The sequence below is a fragment of the Neopelma chrysocephalum genome, unplaced genomic scaffold, assembly GCF_003984885.1.
Source record: "Neopelma chrysocephalum unplaced genomic scaffold, ASM398488v2 Primary Assembly neopelma1_76, whole genome shotgun sequence".
Lineage (NCBI taxonomy): Eukaryota > Metazoa > Chordata > Aves > Passeriformes > Pipridae > Neopelma > Neopelma chrysocephalum.
In genome coordinates this window covers 10397927-10413764 of record NW_020897737.1, presented here as the reverse complement: position 1 = coordinate 10413764, position 15838 = coordinate 10397927, and the positions used below count along the sequence as shown (strand labels likewise).

At 42.1% G+C, this 15838-nt stretch overlaps 1 long non-coding RNA gene across 1 annotated transcript in view; it reads left to right on the top strand.

Annotated features, from left to right (window-relative positions):
• LOC113970212 overlaps positions 1-8377 on the top strand; it is an 11386-nt gene extending 3009 nt beyond the window's left edge. Inside the window, exons 2-5 of the long non-coding RNA XR_003535078.1 lie at positions 3313-3374; positions 3615-3714; positions 3851-7243; positions 7749-8377. This is a non-coding gene — a long non-coding RNA (uncharacterized LOC113970212). The remainder of the gene's footprint in view (positions 1-3312; positions 3375-3614; positions 3715-3850; positions 7244-7748) is intronic.
• The last annotated feature ends 7461 nt before the right edge of the window (positions 8378-15838 follow it).

Below are 15838 nucleotides of genomic sequence, written 5' to 3'. Positions count from 1 at the left end.
AGAGCAGGAGACTTCTCTCCCTTCCCCTCACACATGGGCTGTAGAAAAGATAAATGCTACTGTCACAGGCCAGGGGACAACAACCATTTATTTCAGTAGCTATGATTATAATTCCCCTCCCCTTCAGGTGTTTTTAAGAAAGCGTGAGACAAACTATAATATCAATCAGAATTTAAATATCCAGCCAACAGAAAGCATGGATGGCTATTTTGGTAGATGCTGGTTTTGACAAAGACTCAAGATTTCTGCCAATAGCATGTGATTTTAGGTCACTGTCTTGTAGTGCCTAATTTGAGATTCATCTCCTGAGTATTCTCAGAAGGATGTGCTGGAGATCCAAACTACACAAGTGCCTATAGAGCCTCCCTTGACAGTGTTGTGAAAACTCAGAGGGTTTTGCACCAGGGAACCAGAGAGAAAACAGAGGTGCAAGAAGAGATGTCCCCATCAGGAAATACAGTTCCTTTCTCCATGAATGTCAGTCCCTAGAGGGGATTTTGTCTGGAGAATTGAGAAAAAGAGACTCCATGTTATCTCTACTTGAACCTACAGTCTTCCTGCCGAGGCTGTCTTTGGAGGAACTCTGAGTTGCTTTCTGACATACAGTGAAGCAGCCTACTGGATGAAGAGGCAAATTTTGGATTAAAAATGAGAATGTCTGAACAGAGCTGGACATAAATCTGCCTGATTACAGCAAATACCATTAAAATACAAGAGCACCAAGCCATCAAATATTTTAGGCTTAAATAGAATTACCGAACAATTGCTAGCCTTCATGTGTGGCTTGGAAACACATCTACCTTTTTAAATTATTTTATCATCTTTTTGCAGATTTGGGAGTGCAGATTCTCAAGTATTACTAGAACAAAATCAAAACAAGTTTTTGTAAAGCAAAATACATTTTCAGTTCTGTAATCTATGTTTGCAAAGATGGGAGCATAATTGCTCTTCACATCTCCCCGCAGAGAGAACATTCTTGTAGTTTTTCAAAATAGGACGTTTTTGCCTAGCTGTGTAATTTGAAAAATATTTCTTTAAAACACTAGCAGTTTGCAGGGGATTCTGCTTATGATCAGTGCCCATAAGCTCCTATTTCTTCATAATGCACAGGGAATAACACCTGTCTTAATAATTCTGTTTGCAAAGCATTGGTCTAGAAGGAGCTCCCTCATCCCACAACAGGAGAGCATTGTATTGTAGAAAGTGAAAATGAGCACTTCCATCCTTACCTGCACCTGACCTTAGCTGTTTGATGGTTAAATAGCAACTTTCTGGGGAAAGTGGTGGAAAGATGTGAACACCCGTTGCATCAAGCGTGGCAAGGTCTCACACCCTTCTGCAACTACAGCAGCTGACGTGAAATACAGTGCTTTGTTCTCTTTATACCCAGTCTGACCTTTCCCAGATTCACTGTGGTGCTGTTGACTGTAAAGGCTGCAACCTCTACTGCCCTTTACTGAGCATTCTGGCTCATAATCCACACTCACTTCATCCTCCCTGGAGAGCGGAGGTTTGAGGGTTTTTTTGTCCTCTTCCGAGTCCTTCCATCTCCACGTGTTCTGCCAGCATCTGTCCTCAGGTGGCAGAACCCACAGCCTATGTCAGTCCACCATGGAGGAAAGACAAATCTTTTTCACAAAACACAGAAAGCAGAAGAAAAGAACAAGTGCCTGATAATTTTGCTGTGCTTGTGTGTCTCAGGTGAGTTCAGGCAACTCTGTACGGGTCCCACTGACATCTCCGCATTGGAATTCAGCTCTAAGAAAGCAGAGGTCTTGTACAGCAGTTAGTTTGTTACGTGGTTGGTAGCTGGAAGCTTTTGGCAGGTGCATCACCAAGCGATGGCCCAGGCCCCAAAATGTGTCTTCTCAAGATGCCTCAGACTCTATAGGTCCCTAAGGAGGAGATTGGGGGTTACAAAACCAGTGTCAGAGAATGATTTGTCAGAAGAGACCCAGCAAGGAGACAAGTGTAGTATTGGCAAAATCAACCAAGCTATGCCCCATTGACAACAGCTGATGAGAAAGGTCCAGTCTCCTGCAGCACAGGTATAAGGGAACAAATAGAGGCATCAGCTTCAGTAGCTTGGTAACAGGTATGAGTTAGGATGAAATGTATGCTCAGCACCAATTCAGGCTAACGAGCTTGTGGGATGGCTCTGCAGTATTGAGAAAATAGTACCACCCTAAACTGATGAACAAGCAGCACATGTTTGCAGAGAAAGGAGTAGTAATACTGGGAAACTTCCTTAGACCATTTAAGAAAGTCTTAGGATGGTTTATAGGAAGCACATCATGCTTTATGAACTATGCTCAGTTTATGTATGCTCTTACATAGGCCAAAAAGAAATGTCAAGGGAGTAAGGATTGAAAGAAGTAGGTTTAGGAAAGAAAAGTGGTGAAAAGAGAGAACTTTATACCTTTAACAACACAAAATAACCAGTTACAAGATCAAAACTTGTGCAGAGATTAACAAAACTGAGGTAAAGCTTAAACTCAGTCTTTCCAGAAGCCAGATGGCAACTAGATATATCCACCTGCTGTGTTTGGTTTAGTGCTGTTTTATAATAATTTTTAGATTATAAAGAAAGATCTCTGCCATTCTGTGATCTTCTTTTGCCCCTGGATTGTTACTTGCTATGGGATCAATGAAGTTCTTGATCCTTTGCAGCATGACTTCCAAAGCTTGAGCAGCTATGTCCCCAAAGCCACACAATTATGTGGAGGAGGGAATGTGTGGTTTCCATTATTCTGTTTCCCTGCAGAGCAGGCATGTAGTATCTGGTTTTTTTCACTAATATCGATACAAATAAGCTTCTCATAGCTTTTCTGTATTTCTCAGAACATGTCTTGATTTAAAAGGAAAGTTTATAGCTATTTTGTAGGCAAGTACTTCTCATGGCTTACAATGACTTTCCTGATTACTCTGAAGCTTTGTGAAGTGTCCCCTCCAAAGGGAATGGGACAGAAATACATTTGTTACTAATTACCACAACAGGATAAATTAAGATCACCAGCACTTACAGAGAAAGGGTGGAGGACTTGGAAAAGATAAGAGGTCAGAAAGCAGAAAATACACAAAGAGCACATAAATACACAAAGAGCATATCTATATTACTTCAGGAGAAGCATTATTACATCTGCAACTGATAGGAGTTCTGACATACAGCGAGAAAAATGGAGCCATACAATTTTATTATCTTCATCTAGAGCAATAAAGTGGCAATTAACCCTGCACATTTGCCAAGTCACTCGAATTGGTTTGTAATACTGTGTTTTTTCTTTCTTTCTTTTTTTCTTTCTTTCTTTGTAGTTCTGAATAACAGCACCAGATTCTGTCCTGGTGTCCCTGGAACACCTGGACATTTTCCTAAGGTCAGTAGGTAATTTACAATAACCTTGTGAGGAATTAGATTATTTCTCCTTCTGGAAAGACCAATGTGAGGGGTTAAGAAGCACCTGTGAGGTCCCCCTCCTCCATGGTTTTCTGTTATTTAGTTTCTGTCAAGAAATGTGGTGGAGCTGCACCTTAAACTGTGAACACCACAGCGTTCAGTACTGTTTGCATTTTCCTCCTTTTCTTTTCTTGAGTGTGCCATGATTTTTTTCCACTAGATTTCTCCTACATCTGCCCTGAAGCAAATGCAAGCAGAACTGAGGAATCTCAGCCTCTTCTCCAGAGCTGGCAGAAGTTGCCTGTTGTCATTGCAGGTCTGTAAGTGTTTGCATAAGAAATAGGTGCAAGTCAGCAAACTCCAGCTTTTCTGTTCTGCAGGTGCAGCCGTCCCTTGTGTGACAGATGCCAACTCCTGACTGACATGTCTGCATGTTGTGTGGTATTTTCCGTGCAGGGTAAGAGACTGGTCAGCCTGCCCAGCCCTTTACCTCGTCTCTGACAGCAGCCACTGGTAGGTATGCGGGGAGGGACCCTAACAAGCCTCTTGCCTGGGGTTCTCCTAGTCCATTGACCCAGCTGCAGACACTGGATTATTTGTATCAGACATAAGAGCCCTGAAGCAACACTGTTCGCCTCCTTTTGGCAGAGACCACTCCAAAGAGTTACAGTTTGGAAACAGTATTGAAAAAGTATCATGCAGCTATTTAAGTGGAATAGGAATCCTGGATGTCCTCACCTTATGGACAGGGGGATGAGGAAATCTCAAGTGTGAGGGAGGTGGACTATAGCCGACATGGATGCTGCTGAGGGAGGTCACTGTGTGGAACTTCTGCTGCAATGGAAAGGGATGTTATGTTAGCGTGACACAACAGCGTAGGACGAGGCAAAGCACTGTAGGATGAGGGTCACATCAGGACCTGCTTATTCTGCTACTAACCTTAGGGTACAACTGGCAGGCCCTGATTCTCAGTGGGAGGATGAAAGAAGTGGGAGGATGTTCTGGGAGACCCAGAGCAATCTTTACTTTACACAGTACAGAGGACAAGGAGCAATGTGAAGAATGCCACAGAGGCCACAGTCAGACCAAGGGCTGATAAATAGCCATACTCAAGGTGGAAAACTGAGACCATGCACACAGTGAAAGGACTTTAAGGTACACTGCATGAATTTTGAGCCAATGTGTTTTCTCTTGATGTGGAACCTAGGTCTCCTTCTCCTCCTCTAAACAATGGCTCCTCTTCACCTCTTCAGAAAACAAGATGATTGATTTTTAAAGCTGCCATGCATTTTACAATAGCAAGTTAGTGATAGAAAGAGAAAAAATTACAACAAATTAGTGTTTTGGCAAGTAGAATTAGGCTGTATAAAACAATAACATTAGAAAAACCAATTCATTGCAGATAAAGTCTATGACAACAAATCTTCAAACAACCAAAGAACACAAGACTGGTACTTAGAGCACATCTTGTGCCCACCTCAGTGCCACTGCAGGCAGAGGTCTTGATTTTTAAGGACAACCTGTTGCATGTTTTACACAGGTATCTGTTACATGAGCACATTAAAGATCTAGCTCCAGCTTAGAAGCCTGTTTTCTGGAGCAGATGTGATGCTTCCTGTGATGCTGGGGAATGGAGTGGATGTGAACTGCTCACTCAGATACTGCTTGTTTCTTGGATGAGCAGCTTTTCTTCCCTCGTGGAGTATTTTTCTGCTTTGCACCCACATCCCTTCCTTCAGGAGGAGCAAACTTAGCACTGTTTCCTGGAGACACCCGTTGCTGGTCCCTCTCAAGTTCCTTCAGTGAGAAGCCTTGTGTCCTTCACAACCACACAACAATTTCCTAAGCCATTGGGTGAGGAGCTCTGTTCCCCTAAACAGAGGAGCAGCAAATGCTTGTGGACTCTGTGTCAGGCTTACCAGCTCTAACAAGCACCACTTGTCAGGCCCCTAACACACTCTCCTACCCTTCCAAGGCTCTTGAATGCCTAGGCTTGGGGCCAGCTTAGGTAAGGGTTGCAGGTGTCACATCTTGAATCAAAGGTTTGAGAAAACACTGTGAGAAGCCTTGATGGGAATGGCCACTCTCCTCTGTGCTTTTAAGCTGACCACTCTACCTCTGCTCTCTGCCTAAGCTACTCTGTAGCTACATCACAGACATGCCTGTGCCCATTCCTGTGCTCCAGGCTGGCCACCTACCCGAGATGGACACAGCCCAAGGAACGCAAGAAGCATATGAAGCTTGTTCACAAATCCTCCCTGGCACTGGAAACAAAGCACCATATGTTCGAGCAGCCAGAGCAAAAGGATGCATCCAAGGCAAAGGGAGTCAAGAGCAGAAGGGCAAGGGAGGTACACAGGGAAGGCATCAGGACATCTGCTTCATGATTCTCCTCCTCCTTATGGCCACTGGTGGGTAACACCAGGGGGTGCCTCTCTGACTTCACTTCCTGATATCCTGCCCCTAAGGTGGCTACTCTTTATGAGCATCTTCCCCTCTCCTGCTGCTTTTGGACATCATCACTTCCCTCCTCTTTGCTTTAGGCTTTCCTAGCCCCTTGCTGTGTTAGCTGCCTGCTCAGCCCAGTGTGTAGGTGAAACCAACAGCTGTATCAGCAACAAGCACTGGGAACGAGGAGATCAGGTCCTGTACATGTGCCATTGTCCCCAGAGCAGAGCATGGCAGGCAAGCCCCCACCCCACTGTCACTGATACATAAGTCACAAAGGTCGCCTGCATCACTGGTCTGTCACACTGGGTCTGCTGGCTCAGACTGTAGATATTCAGAGTTTTAACTAACATGGAAACAAGTAGGGCTTTCTTTTTTGAACACGTATAGTTGAGGCTAATAAAGTTTTGCATCAGTTTATTGTTTTGTGTGAGCTTATTGCCTTTGAAATGTGTGATTTCCAACATGTATAGTCGAGGCTGATAAAGTTTTGTATCAGTTCATTGCCTTTGAAATGTATGATTTTCATGTTTGTCCTGAATGTCATCTGTTAACATTTCTTCTTTTCCTGGACAACCAATAAAAAAATGCTTGTATTAGGAATTGAGATAAATGCTTTATTGACTCATTTGAAATACCCTTTTTTGTGATGTAAAGTCATTTATATTCAACGCTCAATCTCATATGGCAAAAGAAAACATAAAAAGGGTCAGCATAAACATCAGCACTGCAACACACCATGAAAATGATCTCTGAAGAACCCCCTACACTGTCCAGCTCCTCCTGGGACTTCTGACCTGCTCAAGAGTCACAGATCTGTACCAGAACATCCCATGTCTTCCTGCCATCATGCTGGGCTCATGAATGAGGGATGGAAAGCATGCCTTCAGTCCCTGGGAATCACTGCAGGCATCCCAGTGACACTTGTGTTGAATGTCCCCTCTGAGACAGAAGAACTCAGCAAGTCTCTTATTCATCACTTTGATGCCTGAGAATCTACAGGTTTTAGAAAATGAAGTCTCCCTGACTCTTCCCTTTTTCCATTTCAGTGTTTTCCTTCCACCTTGCATTTTGCAGTCCTCTCAGCCTACAGACCTGTGCAGGATCTTTTATCCCACAACCTTTTGGGAGGTTGTCATGCAGCAGTTGCACAATGTACATAAGTAAAGAAGCTACAAGGACTGCACGAGTCACACAAAACCAAACTAAATTACACACTGTTTTTTACTAGGTTCTGATGACTTCAGAAGCACAGCAAGGGCCTCTGTAATACTTATGAATTACTCACATAGTATTATTTCAGTGCAGGAGCAGGATAGAATAGTCACACAGGGGGTGCTCTACGGATGTGGTACCGTACAGAAAGACCTCACTATTTCCATGCAGGAATAAAAGAACCAGGTATACCTTTCTAGTTTTGATGCAGGATTTGGTTTTTAGCACCTGGATAACATTACTGACCTCCAGAGCATTGCTGTAGACTGTGAAGTAGTACCAAATAAAATACAAAGTTCTACATTTACTTTCTCCTGAAGATTTTTCTGTCAAACTGGGTCAACTTCTCAGTAAAGCAAGAGAGCATTTTAATCTGTCAGCTCTTCAAAACTAGTCTGGTACTTGAAAATTACTTCTGGGCTTAAAAATGTTGTGGACTCTGAATTTGGAAGGCAGTATTGTTGGTGCATAAGATCTAATGGTATAGAATTCAAAACCTGATCTTTTCTGATCTTAGCTGACCATTATTTTAGCAAATGTTTGCTTTGGTGGGTTTTTGGCGTGATATGAACAAATGAAAGCTCCACAAAGATATTTTTGCTTAGACTGAAAATGAAAAACTAAACCAACATCCCCCCAGTTTTTTAATCAGTAGCATTTGCCACCTTTAAAAAAATACACTCTATTATAGGCGTGGAAGCAGACCATAAAACTGCTCTGCCCAGATCTGCAGGGGAATCAAACAGATGGCAGATCCCACTGCAGTTTGGATAAAGATTTCATAGCTAGATAATCAAGAAAATAGTAAAGTGGTTTCAAGGTCAGCAATGAGGTGAAAACCAGATTTTCTTCAGCTAGGAGCATCTACAGCCTTTCTCACACATTTAGAGGAAATGCACCAAACTCAGAAATTCCTTCACTACCAGGAGCAAAAGCCATCAGTGTAAGAAGATATTGCTACAGGGGAGAATTTTCTTGGTTAACTAGCTTTTTTAAAATTAAAATTAAAACTATTATTTATAAATAGTTGTGCATGACTATTTATGCGAGTATATGTTAGTATGTTTTTTTAAATTCAATTAAACCTGCAGGTGGTCATACACCAGATTGTAAATAATATTAGTTATGAATTTTGGCAACCAAAATGATTTTCAAATAATGGTTATTGTTATTGAATTTGTTCTGGGACCAACACGCATGTAGAGCTGTTGGCAGATGATTCTTTTCCTCTGTGCTTGTGTCTTTCATGCCCTCACGAATCCCTGAATTGAGAAGTTATAGCTTTAAATGGAAAATATCCTCCCTGATTTGTTGTGTTCTTTTAAAAATAAAAACCTCAAGCAATCCAGTTTGTGATATCCATCAGGCTCAGCCACACAGATCTGGAGGCTGTATTTCTCTCTTGTTTATGTTGCTGATCTGGTTTTAGTTAATTTTCACTTCCAGATGTCTCTTGTGCATGTGTTTTTTTTTTTTTCTGGTTAACAGGATATAAATTACCTTGATAGGACGGAGCTGTTTGCTCTGTTTTACTTGTTTTATTTCTGGATGTGTTTTCCAGAACCTGATCCCTCATCAGGCAAAAACGAAGTAAGTTTTACTGGCTTAAAACACAGCTTTTACTACAATTATTTAATGGCATGAAATATACACAACTCAGTGAGGAATCATTTTTGTAGTCTGAGCGTTTGTCTCTTCTTTCATTAAATGTGCACAAAGCCCTGCTCTGGCAAGGGTTGGATTCACCTCTCAGGCCACTGAGGAATACAAAGACTCCAGTTAGCATGGCTGAAAGAACAAAGGTGTGGGTTACTGTTATGAAGGCTGGCTCCTACTTGCTAGGTTAGTATATTATCTACAGAAAACAATGCTAAACGGCATCATTTTTGGTATCTCCCTTCTGTGAGAGGCAAAGGTTTTGGCTTTTCTCATTTTCAGTGAAAGAGGTGTTGTACAGCACTGTTAGTAGACCTGCAATGGGGTCTCTGCCAAGCAAATCAATTCTGCACTGCATCATCTTCTGCTGAATCACTTCTGGTTCTGAGGGTTCCCGCTGAGGGAGTGGAGGATGGTGCCACTGTCCAAATAGCTCCTCCAGGATTTTTCCTGCAGGGGTTTCTGAAGAGGGGTGTTTGGGGTGCAGTGGTGTCAGTTGTGGCTTAGTGAACTTGAGCAGATCCCCACCATGTTTCTTCAGGTACAAGGGGGCCAGATGCCTTTGCATATGGATATTGAATTGCTGGGTTATGTAAAGCACTGCAGCAATCAAATACTTCCTACTGCTTTCCCAAAGAACTGCTGCGGGGACACTCACACATTGCATACAAGGATCCCAGGGCACCTCGTACTTTTTTCTGAAGCTTTGAGAGCTTAAAGAGGTGAGATCCAGCAATCTTGGAAAAAGCCTGAGGACTGGTCCACCGAGTAGAAAATCTCAAGGGCTGGGACAGCCCCAGGTTTGTTCTGTGTTGCCATTTCCCCATTGGTAGCACAGGGGTAATAACATTCAACTGCAGGCACTCAAAGAATAGAAATGCTTCTAAAATTTTCCAAAGCTTACAAAGTTATGTAGAGTCATTACTACTGCTTCTCTAACCCAAAAAAGGCTGTGATTCAGGGGCCTGCACTTTGCAGTTATCATCTCCAGACAGTCCTTGGTGGGACAATTCAACTTACAGCAACATTTGCTTAATTTAGGGACCAGATGCAGGTGCTTTTTGGGTACTTTCTGCCTGCTGACCAGCTCACCTGAACACAGTTTGAGAAGAGCAGTCACAGAGCACATGCCAACAACCAGCAGCACAGAGGCACGTACCAGCTGTTGTCACCGAGGTTACATTTTAATTGTTATTCAGACTTGCATTGTCAAACCTACTATTTTGGGTTTTGTGCTAGTCAGCCGAGGTCCTGAGCTCCTGCTGATCAAGGATCATGAAGGAGACGATGCAGCAAGTCAGTGAGATTTGTATGCTGAAAGTCACTCGTGCTTTGAGAGCCTGCCAAAAATAATGTTTCAGAGGGCATGTATAACACTGCCAAAATCAAGCTGATGAATGGCTGTATCATTGAATTTGGATGCAGAATGAGGGTCAAGTTCAGAACAGTCTAGCAGCAGGCTATTCACACAATCTGAGCAGGATGGGACCAGGGCATTTTGTAATCAACACTTATTAAAAAGAAGTTGTTTAGCCTAAAGTGCAGGAGAGGGACGGCAGAGAGAAATTAAATCTGGAAGGTAGATGATAAGGCAAGTTTAGGGCTGTATGGTGACAGGCTTATCTGAGCTTTTGGAAGTTTCCTCTAGTGAGGCACAGTAAAACAAGGAAGGGAAATGCTGATGGTCTCTTCTGGAACCTGTACCTATCCAAGAGTCTGCTCTTCAATACTGGTGATGACTCCTCCAGAAGAAGAACTGTTCATGGTTAATATTGATTCAAAACACAGGAACAAGAAGCCTGTAGATTAAATACTGCGTGCTGCTTTGCCTGAAGATGCAAGGGATTTAAAATTAAAAAATGAGGCTTAGTTCTGAAAGCATACAGCCTTGCATTTCATTTTTTCATTGAGGAATTTTATCTCCCTGGGTAACAGGCAGGTGATACAGCAAGAAGTGTATCACTCCTGTCTAGAGAAAGGTGGCAGAGAAAAGCGCAGATCAGGCACAGAAAGTGTCAGGTCCTGGCTGAACATCCTCCTATCTTAGCTTTTGCTTTTCAATTCCATTTACATTTTTCTCTTTAACTGGTGGGTGCTTTCCCATTGCTTTTCACTGAAAGAGATTCTTTTATGACAAGTTACTTTGGACTAAAGCCAGTTTTAACCATTTTTGTAGTGAAGGATCTTGTGACCAAGAGAGATATCACAGTAATTCAGGTCCACCATGTCATGACTTCTGAGAAGAAAACTAAGAGCTTACCTAAGAGACAATGCTGCCTAAAGTAGTTGCTATTACCTTATGAAAAGTGCAGTATCATTTCTAACACACACAAAGGACAGTGCATGGGGGTATGTTGGGAACGCCGTGGACAATTGAATTAAAATAACTGGATATATAGTGATTGTGACTATATCCTACTGTGGCTTTTGTGATCTCAGTGGTACCTTATACGTCAGTCATAAGCTCTGAGTGATGACTAGCCAGTCCAAATCCATAGAAAAAGGCTGAGTCCTTTTTGTGGCATTGTGTTCAGATAGCATTATAGCAAACAGATGACTAAGAAAACCACTTAATGTAAATTAGCTGTTTGTACCCAGAAATCTCATGTGAGAGAGCTCATGATGCTCAGTGGAAAACAAATACAACGAGAGAACAACAAACATGTAATTGAATATTGTTTAAAGCTGAGGCTATCTATCCAAAATCATCTGTTTAGTGTTGCTATGATATCTAGTGATGGATAAATCCACACCACTGTATCTGGGCATACTGGTTTAATAGATAGTTGTTTGTTCTACATCTATGCTTAGATTACTAAATGACTTGTGTGAGGCAAATTAAATCTCATGGCAGAATATTACATTAGAAACATTAGCTAAGCCTTATAGACCTGAATTATTGCAGAGCTATTCCAAATCATGAGTGATGATTTATACCTATGGTTTTATTAATTTATTGCCTGGCCCTAAATTGGAGGGTTGCTCTTCAGAAAAATGTCTCAGTTAAAATAAGAACTGAACTCCAGAAGACAGAGGACTTTGATTCAAGATAGCAAAGAGGATAATAAGGATTGAAGAGTCTGTAAATGATGTATTAGCTTGCAGCTCGAATTCAGCTCCGGCAGAAATCTTGCCAAGATACCCAATTTTCTTATCTCTGGACAGCAGAGCTGATAGCTTTCCATTTCATTCAGAGAAGAGTCAGATTTTGAACTGTGCACCAAACAGTTATCAGTGTGTCCCTGTTCTACCCAAACAAGTCCATTTCAGTTATCTTTAAGGTCAGACCTAGAGCAGGGCAGTTCACATAAGGAGTTTGTCTTTAGCTGCCCAGCTCCTGCTCAGGTCCCGCTTTCTGCGAGCCTTGGATGGACCACAAATGTTGTGTCTTTGGTCAAGGACTTTACCACATCTCAAGGATTCATCGTCTTCCTCACCACTGCCAGACATCCATCATGGGGATCTGGGGCTAAAAGTGTTGGTTGCTTTGTTCCCTAATCTCCCTGTGTTTCCTCGCATCCTCCCAAATGCCCACAGTGGGGTTAAACCACATGGGTATCAATTCCTGCAGCATGGATTTGTCTGTGTACAAGCACTGATAAATGGTCCTTCTCCAAATATCCCTGTGAACAAAGAGTGGCAATTCAAATGTTTGCTGAAACACAAAGGGATTTAAGCCTGGCTGACCAGGATCTGTCTGCTTAGATACAAATATTTGAGGGGACATTTCTCCATCATTTTCTCAGCTAATTTCCAGGGATATACAAAACTGATTATCTAATTGATGACTCACTGTCAGTGTCTATGATCAAAAAATACTGAGCGCCTGCAGAGGGAAGTATGTTTCATTCTCCTGTGTAAAACTGAAGGTGACACTTCAAAGCCCGGAGGGTGAAGGTCGGCCTTCATAGGAGCACGGAAGAAGAGGTTACTATACTTTCATTAGACAAAGAGGTCACATTTTTAAAGGTCAAATCTTTCATCTTCAATTTCTTAGCTGCAATCTAACCAGTGCTTTGAAATGCATTGCTGCTCTAGCTGTAAATAAGAGAACCTAAATTCAGGCCAGTTTATGGAGCAAACTCAACACTGTAGTTTACATGGCTTGTCCTCTTTTGAGGCTCGTGAAAAACAAATTTATCCCAGGAGGTGTTGCCTTACAACTGATGTCAGATTATTTTAGAATCAGAGATTGGAAATTAACATCTCGGCAATGATGAAAACTGCTTTGTGTTTAGAGAGCAGGAAGTTAAATGCCTGCATCCATTTTTCCACCTTCGGCTGTGCAGCAGTGCTAAAAACAGACAAAACCAACAACAGCTTGCCTGCTTTTATGAATTCAGGTTGCCCTAGTTTGTATGGCTGTACATGCGTGTGCAGCTACTCTGGGTGAATGGAAAGAAGATCTCCACCTAGAAAAACTGGAGTGTTTTTTGGGGCTGGCACTGGCTTAGAGGGGCACAGGCAAAGATTGGTTAGTGCAGCTGCAAAAAACGTGGCTCACACATCAGAAAATAGGACTGTGATGCATTTGGAGTAGGCAGATGTGCTTTATGAATAGGGGAGTAAGTAGGGCTGCTGGACGTAGAGCACAGCTGTATATGCTATATATGGATGATGTGGAAGAAGAGCCACATAGATAGGCTTGCCTCTGCCATATTAGACAGGCTTGCCTTTGGTATTGTCTAACCTAACCTTTTTTATAGAATTTATAGGCTTTTTTTATAGAATTTATCAAAATGAATAATAAAGCAAACATAAATTGAAAGCAAGCATGCTACTTAGTTTATTTAGAAAGCTAATAAAATGCAAAAAATACAGTAATCAAATTATGTTCTCAAGTAAAAATGAATCAATAGATTAATAGCTTCAAAGTGCTTCCGTACCAAATTAACACAATAAGCAATCAAAGCAAATGATGAGGCTGTCACTGTCACTCTCAGTCCTTGACACTAATGAAGTTATGCTAAGTGAATCAGAGGAAGAGTTGTTTGCTTTCAGGCCAAAACTATCTGGCATCCTACCCAAAATACCCTTTTCACTCAGCTGGGGAGCAGCACAGGTCACACCACGTGTTTGATTTGGACTTAGACTCTTACCAAGCAAGAATGAGAGAGGTGAGTGATATTCCTCTTTCAACATAAGTTGTGCTCAACTACCCAGGTGTAAACATTATCTTGCCATAATATTTTTTAGTCTTGTGGCTGTTTCAGCATGATGGGTGTCCTTACCAACTCCCCTGCCAGTGTATACAGTTTGTGGGATAACAAATCCACCCTCTAACACAGGTGGCATCGCTAAATACTGTGTGATGGCAGCTTTAGAGCAGCTTTTGTCCTCATCAGAACTTCCTGACTAACTTAGTGGCAGGCTGACATTTATTTTTTTGAAACTGCGAAAGATGTTTCTCCCTGAGCTGTACACAAACACTCCATTGTAACTGGGGGAGGAGGGTGGCAGGTAGAAGAGAGAAAATAATTGGACTAAAGTCAACCTGGCAGAGGAGCAATTCCTTTGGGAGCCAGCAGCTGTGCCTGGGAGCTGGGAAAGTGCCCGTTGGCCTGTGCTGGACCATCCCCAGGGACCAGGCAAGTGCACAATGGCCTGGGCTGGATCACACTGAGTCCCTCAAGCAGAACTGCTCAGGTGCCACTAGATCCACTGCTGGTGACACAAAATAATGGGAAGCAATATGGGGAAAAATAGGGAGAGTTGGAGAACATTGCTTAACAGTCCCCAGGAAACTATGCACTAGGAGAGGTTGCACTTTCTGATGACTGTCATATTCCCTTCCTGAAACAAAACCGAACCCCAATGAGTGCCGGGGATAAGAAGGGCTGGATTTATGCTTCGTAGAGATATGCTGAGAAAAATGTTTCTGGATGTTTCTCCCACTGAAATATCTCACTAGGAGAGTACAAAGGCAGATACTAGAGGGTTTATCAAAAGAAAGAGCTTTCAACCCATCAGAGAGCAATAATGTGCTGCCCAAGGAATATGAAGATAAGCTACTATAATTTCATGCTGTGTTATTTTATTCCATAAGACAAACTATTACTTGCTTTCATAAATTTATAACGGTGACCATACAAATTACGGTTTGATGTCAGAGTCAGTCTCCTGGTTTAGCTAGTAGCAGAGGAAAAAGGTAATTGCAAAATTTACAGTGACAATAAAACAGCAAAGCTAGGTGGTTATGTTAGCAATTATTTCTGACGTGTGAATGTTTCCACTACAGCTAATTTTCAAGAGGAAATTTCTTTCAAAGAAAAATCCTTCCCGGAATCCTAATAAGGGCCAGAGGAAACGGATGGCAAACCTCATTGCAAATTGGGTGAGCAGCAGGAACAAGAGATATCAGGAAAGTTAGCTGAGATGTCAATTGTTGCTTCCTAATAGCTTCAAAGAGAGGATGTCAGTCAAGGATCAACTGTGACATGAGCAGGCATCAGCCTGGTTGTCATTGCTGGGGTAGTAGCTGGAGTCTTTAGATATGCAGTAAACAAACAATGCAATAAATCAGTTCAACAACACTCCTCTGAGCAGATCACCACAAGCAACAACTAAACATTTCTAGCAGATAGAGGAAATCCCCTACATCAAATCAGTGTGGGTGGCTACCAGGAGTGCAGTGACCTGCTTCTTTTCTGATATTGTTCTAAAAAGCTGGGAGGACATTGAGCGCAGTCTCTCTGGGACAATGGTATTGACTTTAGTAACTCTTTAAAGTGGGATGAGCCAATAGAAAGTGGGTTGTGGTACAGTACAAAATAAAATGTTCTAGGGCATTCTGACTATTGAAATAGGTGCTTGTTTTACATGGCTGAGAATACTGTTATTAAAATAAATATTTGTTGCTAAGATACCCTGTTAGTTCAATAGCCTTGAAATCTAGCTTGTGTCACTAGATTGGAGGTGCAGATATTTTATAGATATGTCATTGCAGCCATTGCAGGCAGACCTAGGAGGCAGGGAGGGAACTCCTCAAACACTAATAAGAAATAAAGCAGCTGCTAGCAGCAGCTCTGACCTGGAGGGCAAAGCTATCCTTGGAAGACAAGCAGCTTGCTGAGTGGGAGCAAGAGAGAAGAGTGAGCAGGAAAAAAACAGTGATAAAAGAGGAGG